This window comes from Callospermophilus lateralis, unplaced genomic scaffold (assembly GCF_048772815.1).
Source record: "Callospermophilus lateralis isolate mCalLat2 unplaced genomic scaffold, mCalLat2.hap1 Scaffold_183, whole genome shotgun sequence".
NCBI lineage: Eukaryota > Metazoa > Chordata > Mammalia > Rodentia > Sciuridae > Callospermophilus > Callospermophilus lateralis.
This window is the reverse complement of record NW_027512861.1, coordinates 617,454-631,538: the sequence shown is the minus strand read 5'-3', so window position 1 is coordinate 631,538 and position 14,085 is coordinate 617,454. Positions and strand designations below refer to the sequence as shown.

General features: G+C 41.5%; 1 pseudogene; it reads right to left on the bottom strand.

The window, feature by feature from the left end:
• Positions 1 to 14,085, bottom strand: part of LOC143387991 (inactive serine protease PAMR1-like) — a 73,385-nt pseudogene that overhangs the window by 44,922 nt on the left and 14,378 nt on the right.

Genomic DNA, 14,085 nt, shown 5'->3' with positions numbered 1-14,085 from the left:
CAAAATCAAGTTTCCTAAAACCACCTAAAATGGCTTCTAAGTTTTAAACCTGCACCTGAGATTAAATAGCACTTTGGTTTGGGGTTTTTTGTTTTGTTTTGTTTTGTTTTTTCAGAATTTCACTTTTTTAAATTAATTTTTTATGTTTTTATTTGTGCAAAATAGTGGGGTTCATTGTGACATTCACATATGGTAGTCCTTAGCCTCCCTTGGAAGTCTCAATTCTGGTGTATGGACAGAGAGACCAGCACTTCAAAAGTTACCCATATTCTGAAATTCCCAAATACACCCTGACATTCTGACTAAGCCCTTTTCTTCTGACTGTGATTGAATTTTTCAGCCACTGACGGCATACTTCAACATTTGCCCTAGACACTTGAAACACATAGTATTCTACTATAGGTTGGATCAGGCAAAGAATATCAATCCCACTCCAACCAGCATCTCTATAAACTGGCAATATAAGTCCGGGAAGTACAACTACTCAAAAGGTAAGACCATCCTATCTGCTTCTAATTCAAATAGGTAGCACAAAAAACAGGCTCAATGGAAGCAATGTGTACATTGTTCCAGATACAGACTCTTAGACGGACGTTCAGCAAAGGGCACCATCGAGGGAATTTTGGACAGAGAGAGAGGCTAGCTTTCCAATCTATTTTCAAAGAATTATTGAAACTCAGAGGGAACTCTAATAAATATTAAGTAATTCTTTGAGATGAAGCAGCTTCCAGAAAGAATCCCTTTATTAGGACAAATATTATACTGGCATTTGTTGGTAGATTTCAGGAATTTAGCCTGGGATTCAAAAAATTTACCAATGGAGAGACATATAGCCATCCCTCTCCTCGGTCTATACTCAAAGGACTTAAAAACATCATACTACAGAGACACAGCCACATCAGTGTTTATAGCAGCACAATTCACAATAGCTAAAGTGAGAAACCAACCTAGATGCCCTTCAGTAGATGAATGGATTTTAAAAAAATATGGCATATACACACAATGGAATATTACTCAGCGATAAAAGAGAAAAAAATCATGGCATTTGCAGGTAAATGGATGGCATTGGAGAAAATAATGCTAAGTGAAGTTAGCCAGTCTCAAAAACTAAATGCCAAATGTTCTCTCTTATATAAGGAGGCTGATTCATGATGGGGTAGGGAGGGGGAGCGTGGGAGGAATAGGCAAACTCTAGATAGGGCAGAGGGGTTGGAGGGGAAGGGAGCGGGCAGGGGGTTAGCAAGGGTGGTAGAATGTGATGGACATCCAAAGTACATGTATAAAGACACAAATTGGTGTGAACATAGTTCATATACAACCAGAGAAATGAAAATTTGTGTTGTATATGTGTAATAAAAGTTGTAATGCATTCCACTGCCATTTCTTTTTAAAAGGTCAACTTAACTTAAAAAAATAAAATAAAATGCATTACATCCAGACAAAATAGTGCATGCCTGTAATCCAAGTGGCTTGGGAGGCTGAAGTAGGAGGATCACAAGTTCAAAGCCAGCCTCAGCAAAAGCCAGGTTCTAAGCAACTCAGTAAGATCTTGACTCTAAATAAAATACAAAAAACCTCTCAGAGGTTGAGAGCCCATGAGTTTGATCTCTATACCCCTCCAAAAAATGCATTACAGATAAATTTTTTTTTTTTTTTTTGGTACCAGGGATTGAACGCAAGGGCACTGAGCCACATCTCCAGCCCTTTGAGACAGGGTCTCCCTAGTTTCTGAGGGCCTTGCATAGTTGCTGAGGCTGGCTTTGAACTCACAATCTTCCAGCCTCAGCCTCCCAAGCCATTGGGATTACAGGCATGCACCACCGCACCCAGCAAAAACAACATTTTTGAAGGCTTATTCACATTTGCTGGCCATTGCCACCACCACTGCCTCTGGAAGGGACATGGGTCATGCTGTGTGTGGATGGCCTGGGCTTCATCCAGGAGAGAGGAGAGCTCAAAGGGCGGATAGAAACCTCCCAGGGTCAACAATCCGGAATGAACAGATGTCCACAACCCAGCAGATGGAAACATAGCTTTGCTTTATAGTCTTGCCTAGAAAGCTCGCTGGCCCCACACCTTCCAAAACTCAGATTCCATCAAGATGAACTTTAGTCCCTTGTACAGTGAAACTGTAAAACCGTGTGCATTAGTGACAGAGCTGGTTCCGGGTCTACTTACGCATGCAGTCTCCTCCATACCAGCCGGCTCTGCATTCTGCACAGAAGCCCTTCACGTAGAAGTCGTCCAGGGTGCCCCCCACGAGCCATTCCGGCAGCTCTTGCAGTTTTCAAAAATGGTACAACCTGAAACATTTCCAAGAAGATTCTCAGACTCCATGCTTGCAGGTTCTGATGATCCGCATGAGAGATACACCTGCTCAGAGACTGGCTGTAGTGGGGCATTGGGACATAGAAAGGTAGCACAGTCCTTAGGAAAAGCTGGAAAATGCCAGGTTTATCAGGATTTAACTAGAGAGTTTAGGAGTGATCCCAACCGACTTCCCAGTTAGTGGCTGATGTTTAAGTTAACATGAAATCGCTTAGAGTAAAAGAGAATCAATCAATATAGTGTTATTTTTCGCCCTTGTATAAATACTTCACGTTTACTATGAAATATTTAGAAAATTATGACAAATAAAAAGAATTCAATAATAATAATAATAATAATAATAATAATAATAATAATAATAAAACCCTTAAAATTCTAATATCTAGCCAGGTGCAATGGCACATGCCTATAATCCCAACAACTCAGGAGGCTGAGGCAGCAGGATCACAAGTTCAAGGCTAACCTCAGCAATTTAGTGTGACTCAGGAAGCCGGCCATGGTGGCAGCACATGTTTATAATCCCAGCTGCTCCAGAGGCTGAGGCAGGAGGATGGCGAGTTCAAAGCCTCTAAATAAAAGTCTCTAAATAAAATATTTTTTAAAAGGACTGGAGATGTTGCTCAGGGGTTAAACACCCCTGGGTTCAATACCCAGTCCAAAAAAATAAAAATTACTAAGAGAGCTGAGGGATATAGCTTAGCGGTAAAGTGCCTCTTGGTTTAATCCCAGCAACACATACACACACACACACACACACACACACACACACACACACACACCACGCATGCACGCACACACACACAAACAGATATCCCGTGACCTAGAGAATTCTACCGCTAATACTTTCTCTGCCTGCATACACATACATCATTTTAAAAGCTACACTTGTAACTACATACTGTCCATTCTCTTTTTATAACTCCCTTTTAATTGAATAACAGATAGTAAATGTCTTCTTGTGCCATTAGACACTCTTTCTTCTATCTTTCTATACCCAGAGTTTGCCCCCAGAAACACCCCAAGGCCTGACATAATTCTCACCCTCAAAAGTGCCAGGCAGCCCCACCAGCAAGCCACAGCACAGGGGCTGAGCAATTCCCAGGCATAAATCTTTTAAAATTATGGCCTGTTGAGTGGCTAGGGATAATGAGGAAAGGTATAAATAATTCCTACCCATTTATCAAAAACAGAGCTAATTTCTGAGTCTTCCATTGTCCAGCTTGGGGTTCTGGAGCCAATTCTTTAAGGTTCTCAGACCTTAGAGCCCTCTCTGTCAAACTGGGATTAAAACTGGATCTGCCTCTTAGAATTGTTTAAAAGTAAATGAGCACAGGTAAAGCACCTGGCATACAGTAAGAATTCCCAAGGTGAGACCGTTACTATTCTGCTTCCCCGTGACCCCACCTGGCTTATCCCTGTGATGGCCAATGTCAAGCTTAATTTTCACTTCCTGTGACCCGTCTTTCTATAACAGAGTCAAATCAAGATCATATCTTGCTCAATATTGTATCCTCAGCACCTAATACAGTGCTGGCACCTAGCAAGTGCTCAATGAATATTACTTGAGTGGCTGAGTGAACAAATGAATGCCTCATGAACTGTTCCCAGTAGCCAGCATGTCTTTCAGCATCCGTGAGCTTCTTTGCTGTCAACTGAAATCAGGTTTTTATTGACCTGTAATGTGTGTGTGTGTGTGGGGGTGTATGTGTGTATGTAAGTGTGTGTGTGTGTTCCACAGAAGAGACTTGTAGCCCTCTTTCCACACTATACTGAGTTTCCTTTCCCTCCTTCTTGAGAAGACGAATTGCTAATATGATTCATCAAATTCCAGTAAGTCATAAGGCACATGACAGAGTCCCATGGGTACCACTGTGCCTTCCAAAAGCCAACCCCCCCCTCACGTGCCAAGCTCCTCTTTAAATCCCTATTCACCATGCTACAGAGGAGGTAAATGGACTCAGAACCTCCCTCCTCAGTGGCTCTGCCAAGACTATTTCTTGGCACAGCAAGTCAGGGTCCTTAAGATACAAGCCACAAAAACCAGTCTAGTGATTAACATGAACAAGGCCATGATCAAAGACAGGAGGTAGCACACAGATTGCCACAGGACCCGCTGCAGGCTGCCCATCCTAGAACCACATCGGCCCACTGAGGACCATGGTGCTGCTAGATGCTGCTGGATGTCACAATACCAACCCTAACATTGGTGTCCCTCAACCTTTATGGTCCTGCACCACCACCAGCAGCAGAGAGATGCTCACTGTCTACCATAATGGTAGAAATGCCAACTAAAGCCACACTGGATTCCGTGTTCCACCTATGAGACTGGCAAAAGTCCAAAAAGACACATTTTGTTGTAAAGCTTTGAAAAAAAGAAAAAAAAACCAGCACCCTCACACACTGCTGGAGTAAAGGCCAAATGTACAGAAAACTATTTGGCAAAGGCCGGAAAATGACATATGCACTCCCAAGGGACCCACTGCTAGCAGAGGGGTAAGTGTACCTCCAAGATACACTTACATAATACTAATTGATGTGTGCAAACTGTATTCACTGCCCATACAATGACCATCCCTAATCTGAAAACTGAGGTCCAAACTGCACTAAAATCCAAAATGTTTTATGCTTTGACATGGCACCACAAGCAGAAAATTCCACATCTGACCTCCTGTGACAGGCAGCAGCCAAAATGCGGGCATACTGAAAATATTTTGTAACATTACCTTCAGGCTGGGTAAAGGGTGTATACAAAACATAAATGAATTTCATGTTCAAATTTAAATCATGTTCAAGATATCTCATCATGTAGACCCAAGCATTAGAAAATCAAAACAAATCAAGAATACTTCTGGTCCCAAGGGTTTTGGAGAAGGGATATACAACTTATAATAACAAAAGTTTAGGAACAACCCAAAAGTTCATAAATGATGGTCACCCATATAATGCAGTTATAGCAACTGTGAAAAAAAAGAAAAAGAAAGAAAGAAAAGAAAAGAAAAGTGAAGATGGCTTTATATTGATATGGAGTAATCTCTAGCTTTTTATGAGAAAAGGAAGTTAGCATTGTTTATGGTAAAATATCTTTTGTGTGAAATGGGGAAAGATATATATATATATATACACACACACACACACACACACACACTATATATATATATATATATATATATATATATATATATATATATATATATATATATATATATATGTTTTTTCAAACATGGAAAACAGTAAGCCACTCTATACATCAAATAGGTGGTGATACTAGAGATTGAATCCAGGACAGCTAGGACAGCTTCATGCATGCTAGACTAAGGCTCTACCACTGAGCTACACCCTGAGCCCCTTTTTTATTTTATGGGACAGGGTCTTGCTAAGTTGTCCAGGCTGGCTTCAAACTTGTGATTGTCTTTTTTCTGCCTCCCAAGTAGCTGGGATTACAGGCACGCCCCACCACGCCTAGCTACCTCAATTGATTTTGATTGGGAGGGCATCTAGAGATTGAACGCAGGGCCTCGCACATGCTAGGCAAGCACCACCAAGCATAAATCCCAAATCCAACATAGATTTTTAAATGTAGTATTTTTATGGCACATACTTCATGGGACATAGTCTAAGGTCAATAGTAACCATAAAGAAATCATAACTTCATTCGGTGATCCTATTGTTAGTATTAATAGTGCTATTGTTAACTTTGCACAATTCTATTGTCATAAGATAAAGCCAATAAGTAATTAGGTTAGTATCAATAAGAAATAAGACTTAAAATGAGAAAAAAATTAAAGACATTAATAATCTTGAATATCACATAGATTCATTCATTTATTTATTTACTAGTTTTAGGTGGACACAATATCTTTATTTTATTTTTATGTGGCACTGAGGATCAAACTCAGTGCTTCACGTGTACTGGATAAACACTCTGCCACTGAACCACAACTCCAGCCCCTCACATAGATCCATTTTTTTAAAAAACAGATTTGTCTGGGCTGGGGTTCTGGCTCAGTGGTAACGTGCTTGCCTAGCATGCGTGACACACTGGGTTCAATTCTCAGCACCACACACAGATAAATTAAAAAAAAAAAAAAGGTCCATCAACAACTAAAAAATATTAAAAAAAACAGATTTGTTAGCTCCATCCACTGGGGGAAAAAAAACACCTATTAACAATGACAATCCAATTATCAGAAACACTCCTGAGGTTCCAGACTGTGGTCTTGGGTCAGAGTTCCTTGAAGAAATGACTAATCCCAGACCTGGGAAGAAAATGTACAAGTCTGCAATGCCTTGTCTTGGGAGAATCAAAGAAGCCCACAAGTGTGGTCATGTCAGAAGCATATAGAAGGACATGAGGGAGCGCCCAGTGTCCTAAGACTGGAGGTGCCTGGGTTAAAATGGATACTGAATGACAATGATTCAATTGCACATATAAATAAAAATGGAGAATTTCTTAATGACACACAGAGAATCCCCTTTCATCAATGGTGACTGCCGAGGGCATTCACACTTACTCTTCTATAATTTAGTTTTAATAGACGGCCTTTCTTCTTCATCTTGCCTTTCCTTTCAGGGTAACCAAATGGTTTATTTGGATAGTCTTTCATTGGTTAGAACCAGTGATCAGTCCCAGCGTCAAGGTTGCAGATTTGGGTGCCTCCTACCTGATGGGTCAGGAGCCCTGCTGCACCATCTATGCGGTTCTCTTGCCTATCAGACGGCTGACCTCAGGTCATCTTGTAACAGCAGAGTCCATGCTAGTGGTCAGCCAATAGTTACCACAAGGCTTTTGAAAATTGTTCAAAGACTCCCATATCACTGCCAAGGACACCTAGTAGAGAGACCCAGGCTTTACTCTCAAATTTTTCAAGAAAATTGGAAGGCTTTACTCAACCATTTTCCTACAAACCACACTCACCCATCAGGAAATTGGGGCAGTGGATTTCTTTTCTAGAAACAAATATACAAAAGTTATGGTGAAGTCACTCCTAATTTAAAGCCCAGCATGACTCTCTTCCAAGGAGAAAGGACTCAGAAGGATCATTTGCAGACTTGAGCCCCATTTTCTTTCTTCTTCCATGGTTTTGCATGAAACGAAGTCCCTGGCAGAAATGGGTATCATTCTCTGTTTTTGAAAGAAGTGGAAATGCAGAAATAAGAGAAATTCCCAAAGCCCCCCCCCCCCTTTTTTTTGTATCCTTGCATTCATCAGCCTTTGGAAAGCTCATTTGAAAATCTCAATGTCCAAGTCGAGGTGTGGCTCAGTGGTGGAGCGCTTGCGCAGCATGCATGAGGCACTGTGTTCCATCCCCAGCACCACATAAAAATAAAAATAAATAAAGGTATTGTGTCCATATACAACTAAAATTTAAAAAAAGAAAAAATAGAAAAGAAAATCTCAAGGTCCTTATTCTGACCTGGCCTAAACAGGGAAAGGTGAAACTGCAGGAGGTGTCAGAAGCATAAGGCAGCAATACTTCCTTGCTTTTCAATTATCAGGAAAATGCGCAATGAGGTTTCCAATCACATCAGAAACACTATGCACTATACGTTCAGTCCACCTTGGCCCCTACCCAGCTGAGAACTACAATGCAGTTATCAAATCTACAATCATTAAAAAGAACACCACACAGCCATAAAGAAAACTAAAATTATGGCATTTGCCAATAAATGGATGGAACTGGAGACGGTCATGCTAAGTAAAATAAGCCAATCCCCCCAAAAACCAAAGACCAAATGTTATCTCTGATACTGCGGATCCTAACAGCCAATAAGAAGAGCGGGGAATAGAAGTTCCTTGGAATAAAAATTCAAGGGGAATGAAGGGAAGGGAGGGGAACGGAATAGGAAAGACAGCAGAATGAATCCGACATCACTTTTCTATGTTCACGTGTGAATACACGACCAGTGAAACTCCACATCACGTACTGCCACAAGAATGGGAAGTCATACTCCATGTACAGATATGTCAAAGTACACTCTACTGTCATGTACATCTAAATAGAACAAACAAACAAAAAGAACATATAAGTCCCCTCTATGGTGGGGGCAGGAGAGTGGTGGTACAAAAGTCAGGTTCAGCTTTATGTAAAGGCAAAAAATGGGCAGGGGGGGCATACACAAGGGCCTGGGAAGGTCCCATCCCATCCAAAGACACTCTCTTGTGACTGGACCACCTCCCAGCTGTCCCACTCAGAGCTAAGACCGTCCTCCTTGACTTCTGCTCTTTCCTTCCCCTCTCTCCTTCTCTACCCAGCCAACCCAGGATGTAGTCAGCTCACTTCCTAATGACCCAAATCCCTCCTCCTCTCTCTACCCATTGGACTTTTACCTTTATTAAGGTCCTCTTATTTCTCTCCTGCCTCAAGTCATATCCCACCTCTTCTCTTAGAGATCTCCAATGCTGGTCAGGAGCATGGTGCAAGCCTATAATCCCAGCAACTCAGGAGGCTGAGTCAGGAGGATCATGAGTTTGAGGCCAATCTCAACAACTTAGTGAGTACCCATCTTAAAATTTTTAAAATGTTCTCTTCTCTTCTTATTATTATTTGGGCCATGTAATTCAGTGGTAAAGCACCCCAGGTTCAATCCCTGGTTACCTCCCCCCAACACACACAAACCTCCAAAGCTAGCAAAATATCTTCAGGATTTAGCCTAAAATTCATAGCATGGCTTACAAAACCCTTCTGGATCTGGTCCCCCATTTTTCCTTCAGATTGCTTTCTCCTCTTGTTATCTGTCTCTCTCCCTCTCTCCACACCTCTCATCACACACCGTTTCTCCTGGCTGACCAAGCTAATTGCAATTCCTGAAACCTCATGCTTGCTCTTGCGTTCACAGATGCACAAAGTTAACACTGAGAAGAGTATGAACCCCTCTACTCCCTTGCCCGTAGTGAGAACGGGCTGACTGGTGTCCTTTTTAATAATCCTGGCACCACCGAGGGCCGAGGGCTGCCTGCAGGACCCCGAAGGCCGCCTGGGCTCGTGGCTGGGCGCTCACCTGGGTGGATGAGGCAGGAGTCACATTCGTTCTCCTCGTTCCTGCAGCAGGGGATGGTGTAGCCCACGACCTCCTTCTTCCCAGGGCACACGCACTCGATCTGGTCATATTCGCAGCATTCGCGACACATGATATTCCACTCGGCTCCAGGGCAGGTTCGTTGATGACCGTGTATTCTGAAATGGAAAACCAACGCGCGACAGTGGGTCCAGGCAGGAAGGGACAGACGTGGGAACACTCGGCTGTCAGGAGGCCACCGTGTGCTGTGTGCAAGAAGACTGTGGCATTCTTCCTGGGCCAGAGTCTCGGAAGTGAGACCACCTGCCCCAGGGATCTTCAGAGCCATGCACTCAACACAGAGGAAACTTGCTATAACTGCTAATCAACTACTTTGATAGAATGGGGGGGAACAGGGTACTGGGGATTTTACTCAGGGAGACTCAAACACTGAGCCGCATCCCCATCCCTTTTTTGTATTTTATTCAAAGACAGAGTCTCACTGAGTTGCTAAAGCTGGCTTTGAACTTGTGATCCTCCTGCCTCAGCCTCCCCATCTGCGGGGATTATAGGTGTGGGCCACTATGCCTGGTTATTTTTATAGAATTTTTATTTCAAAAAATCATGTTCAGCAATATATAATCTAAATATATTGACAGTAGAACATGCATGCAATTTACAAAAACATACACATTTCTTAGGTGTCTGTGTTCATTTTATTTATTTATCTATTTTCCAGTGCTGGGGATGGAACCCGGGGCCTCATGCATGCTGGGCAAGCTCTCTACCCACTGAGCTACACCTCGTTTCTATTTTTGTTGGAGTATTTTCATAGTTGCGTAGATTGTGCACTGAACAACTCCAGGGGAAATCATTCAACTGCAGAACTATAGGATGCAGCGCAGTCATGGTGCCATCATAAAAATTTCGGAGACTACTTTGTAGATGAGGCCGTTCAAGTGCAAGGCTGATGGCCAAGTATAGACTATGTTATTGCTTCCAAACTTGGCTCTTCCATTTTGCAGCATGCCAAGTTTATAGTATCTTCAAAGCTAAAACCAACAGAAAAGACAAAAGTACCTTAATTAGTATGTTTGGGAGAATTTTAATGTTTTACAAGGGTGAACTCATTAACCCAACTTCATTCAATTCCCTGAGTACAACTGAGCATTCTTTCCCATGAGAAAGCAATGTTCTCTTTGGGGTAGGATTTTTTTTTCCTTTCTTGTTTTTTATTTTCTTTTTTGATATTTATATACCTTAAGTAAAAAAGAAAACCATCTGGAAAAATCTTTCAGAGGAATCAGTTGGAGGTTGTGCAGAGGAAGTCAGACAAAAACCTTCTAGCTTTGATTTGCTTTGTTCCCCACTCTCCATTTCTAAAAAAAATCCTCACACAAAGATGATGATTAAAGCAGAAAGGGGTCAGATATTTGGGGAAGATAGTGAATGTGGGCAAGGTCCTGTGAAGCCTTCCACAGAAGGATCAGGCAGAGATCCCTGAGATGCTTCACAGGCCCATAAAAACAAACCCTAGTGTCTGTGGGGACCTCTAAACCCTTGACTCCATAGTTTAGTTTTCTATTTCCCTCCCCTAAACTTGGAATTCTGACCCAAGGTTGATCACTCCTAAGTCTGCCAAGTGCAACCACTTTAAGAAACTATCACCATCTATCCTCAGTCTCGGGTCATAAGAAGATTCTAATAGCATGAAAAGGAACCACCCAGATGATGGGCAGTTTCTTAAATTGGATGAATCTAGTTTTATGAAAAATTTACTTTCTTTCATCATTTTGGACAAATATCATTGAACCAGCAATGACCCTCACCCTGGCTTTAGATTGGCACAGGTCACCACAGCCTGGTCACTGTTGAGATTTTGCTTCCCTCTCCATTCCATGAGCAACCTCAGAGAGTCCCCTGTAGTCACAGGGGACTTACTAGCTGAGCTTACAGGCTTTGTTACCTGCCAAAGTGGATGACCTCGAAAATCTAGCAAGAACTGAATGTTTAAAAGAGAGAAAAACAGAATAAAAACACAGATGTGAGTTCCCACGAGTCTAGATGTGTCAATGGGTTTTTGGAAATGACACAGAAAGCAAGAACAACAACAAAAAATTACATAAATTCAACTTCATCAAAATTAAAACCCCTTTAGTATCAAAGACATTACTGAGAAAGTGAAAAGACAGACAACAGAATGAGAGAAAATATTTGCAGATCATTTATATGATAAGTTTAGCATTCAGAACATTGCAAAAAACAACTCTTACAACTCAGCCACAAAGAGACCAATTTAAAAATGGACAAGTGGCTGGAACAGAGATACAAGGGGTAAACCAGCCCAGAAGAAGATGTTCAAACTTAACAGGTCATTTAGGAAATGCAAATCAGTGCCACAATGAGATAATACTTACTGCGATGGCTATAATCCAAAAAAAAAAAAAAAAATTTAAGTGTTGGCAAAGACGTAGAGATACTAAAACTCTCCTATATTGCTGATAGAAATGTCAATGATCCGATTGCTGCGGAAAACAATGTAGTGGTTCCATTAAAAGTTAAATCACTACATGATCCATCAATTCCACTGCAAGGTATTTATCTAAAACAGTGAAAACAGGGACTCAAATATACTAGCATGCTGATATTTATTCACAACAGTCAAAAGGTAAAAACAACCCAAGGGTTCACCAAGAAACAAATGGAGAAACAAAATAAGGTATGTGTAGCCGATGGACTATTATTCGGCCACAAAAAGGGAATGCAGTATGTACACACTGCAACACAGAAGAACCTTGAAACCATTCAGCCAAGCGAAAGAAGCCACACACAAAAGTCCAAATATTGTTCGATTCTATTTATATGAAATATTTATAATAAGCAAATTCAAAGAGACAAAATATATTAGAGGGGTATTAGATTGGGGGGCTAGAAGGAAGGGGAGAATTATTGCTTAATAAAGAGTTTCCATTTGGGGTGATGGAAACATTTTGGAAATAGGTGTGATGTTTGTACAACAGAGTGAATATAATTAATGCTACTGAATTACACACTTAAAATGGATAAGGTGGCACTGTGTGTGTGTGTGTGTGTGTGTGTGTGTGTGTGTTTGGAGAGCCGGCTCCCTCCCCTCTGCTCCATCCTTCTCTTGACCACTGTTTCCCACTTTCTATCAGCTTCTCAACCCACCAAGCTTTTGCCTGCCCGAGGCAAAAGCATTTGCTTAGCCACAGCCTCTGTCCCAGCTGTTGGGCCCTCAGCATAAATGATACCTGTTCAGAGAGAGCCTCCCTGGCCTTCTCTTCTGAATGCACACCGCACACCCCCAACCCATGGTCTCTGTTATAACATCCTATTCACTGTCTTGTCGCCTTATCATAACAGACCATCATTTTCTGTGTTCCATTTATTAGAAGTACATTTGTGGAAAAGGCACGTTGGCCATTTGGCTTCAGCTGTACAAATTTCAGGGAATTTCAATATGGTGCTAAGGGCCAGTTCCAGAAACTAAGATGGAGAGAAACAACAACAGCTGTAAAAGTTATGGAATGTTTTCTGAAATGTATGCTAAAGCACTTTAATGTTTCGGTACAGAAAGTACTTTGTATTCTTTGTGCAATTTCATCTTCAAAATGATCCAATGAGGTTGGTAATACATTTTCTTCCCCATTAAAAGCATTCACTCCAACCCCTTCACTTTACCAGTGAGGAAAAGAGCTAAGTAGAAAAGAGCTGGACTTTTTTTTTTTTTAATGGAGGCAAAGAGAAATGCCAATCTTTTTGAGGGAATTAATTCTGAGGGGGAAAAAAAGTGGTCCCCAGAATTACCAGGGATATGGGGAGGTGAACAAGCTTGCTCCTAGCAGGGAAGAGGCTAGACCAGCCTGCAGTTCTGCCAGCCACAGGAGCCGAGCAAACTTGCCTTGCTTTCCACATTTAAAAACAGCCTTACAGACTGAAAAACAGCATACTACAGGGACACAGCCACATCAATGCTTATAGCAGCACAATTCACAATAGCTAAACTGTGGGACCAACCAGATGCCCTTCAGTAGAGTAATGGATAAAGAAAATGTGGCATATATACACAATGGAATATTACTCAGCCATAAAAGAGAATAATATCATGGCATTTTCAGGCAAATGGATGGAGTTGGAGAAGATAATGCTAAGTGAAGTTAGCCAATCACAAAAAAAAACAACTGCTGAATGTTCTCTCTGATATAAGGAGGCTGATTCATAGTGGGGTAGGGACGGGGAGCATGGGAGAAATAGACAAACTCTAGATAGGGCAGAGGGGTGGGAGAGGAAAAGAAGGGGTATGGGGTGAAATGATGGTGGAATGTGATGGACATCATTATCCAAAGTACATGTATGAAGACATGAATTGGTGTCAACATACTCTATATACAAGCAGATATGAAAAATTGTGCTGTATATGTGCAACAAGAATTGTAATGCATTCTGCTGTCATGTATTTAAAAAAATCAATTAAAAATTAAAAATAAAACAGCCTCACAAAATCTGCCGGTGAGCCTTCTACTGTCAGGGCTTCCAGTAATACAAGCATAAATGAAACACAAAAGCCCATGAACCTCACCCTGGGATTAACTGAGGCACTGGGCCATGGAGCACATGCTGTGATCATGTAGCAAAATCAAGCTTACGGAGGGAGTGCTGGGTGCTGCACGATCGACTCCTTGCCAACCTCTCCATTGAATAAAATATGTATTTCATCTTTATCAAACACTCTAAGACCTC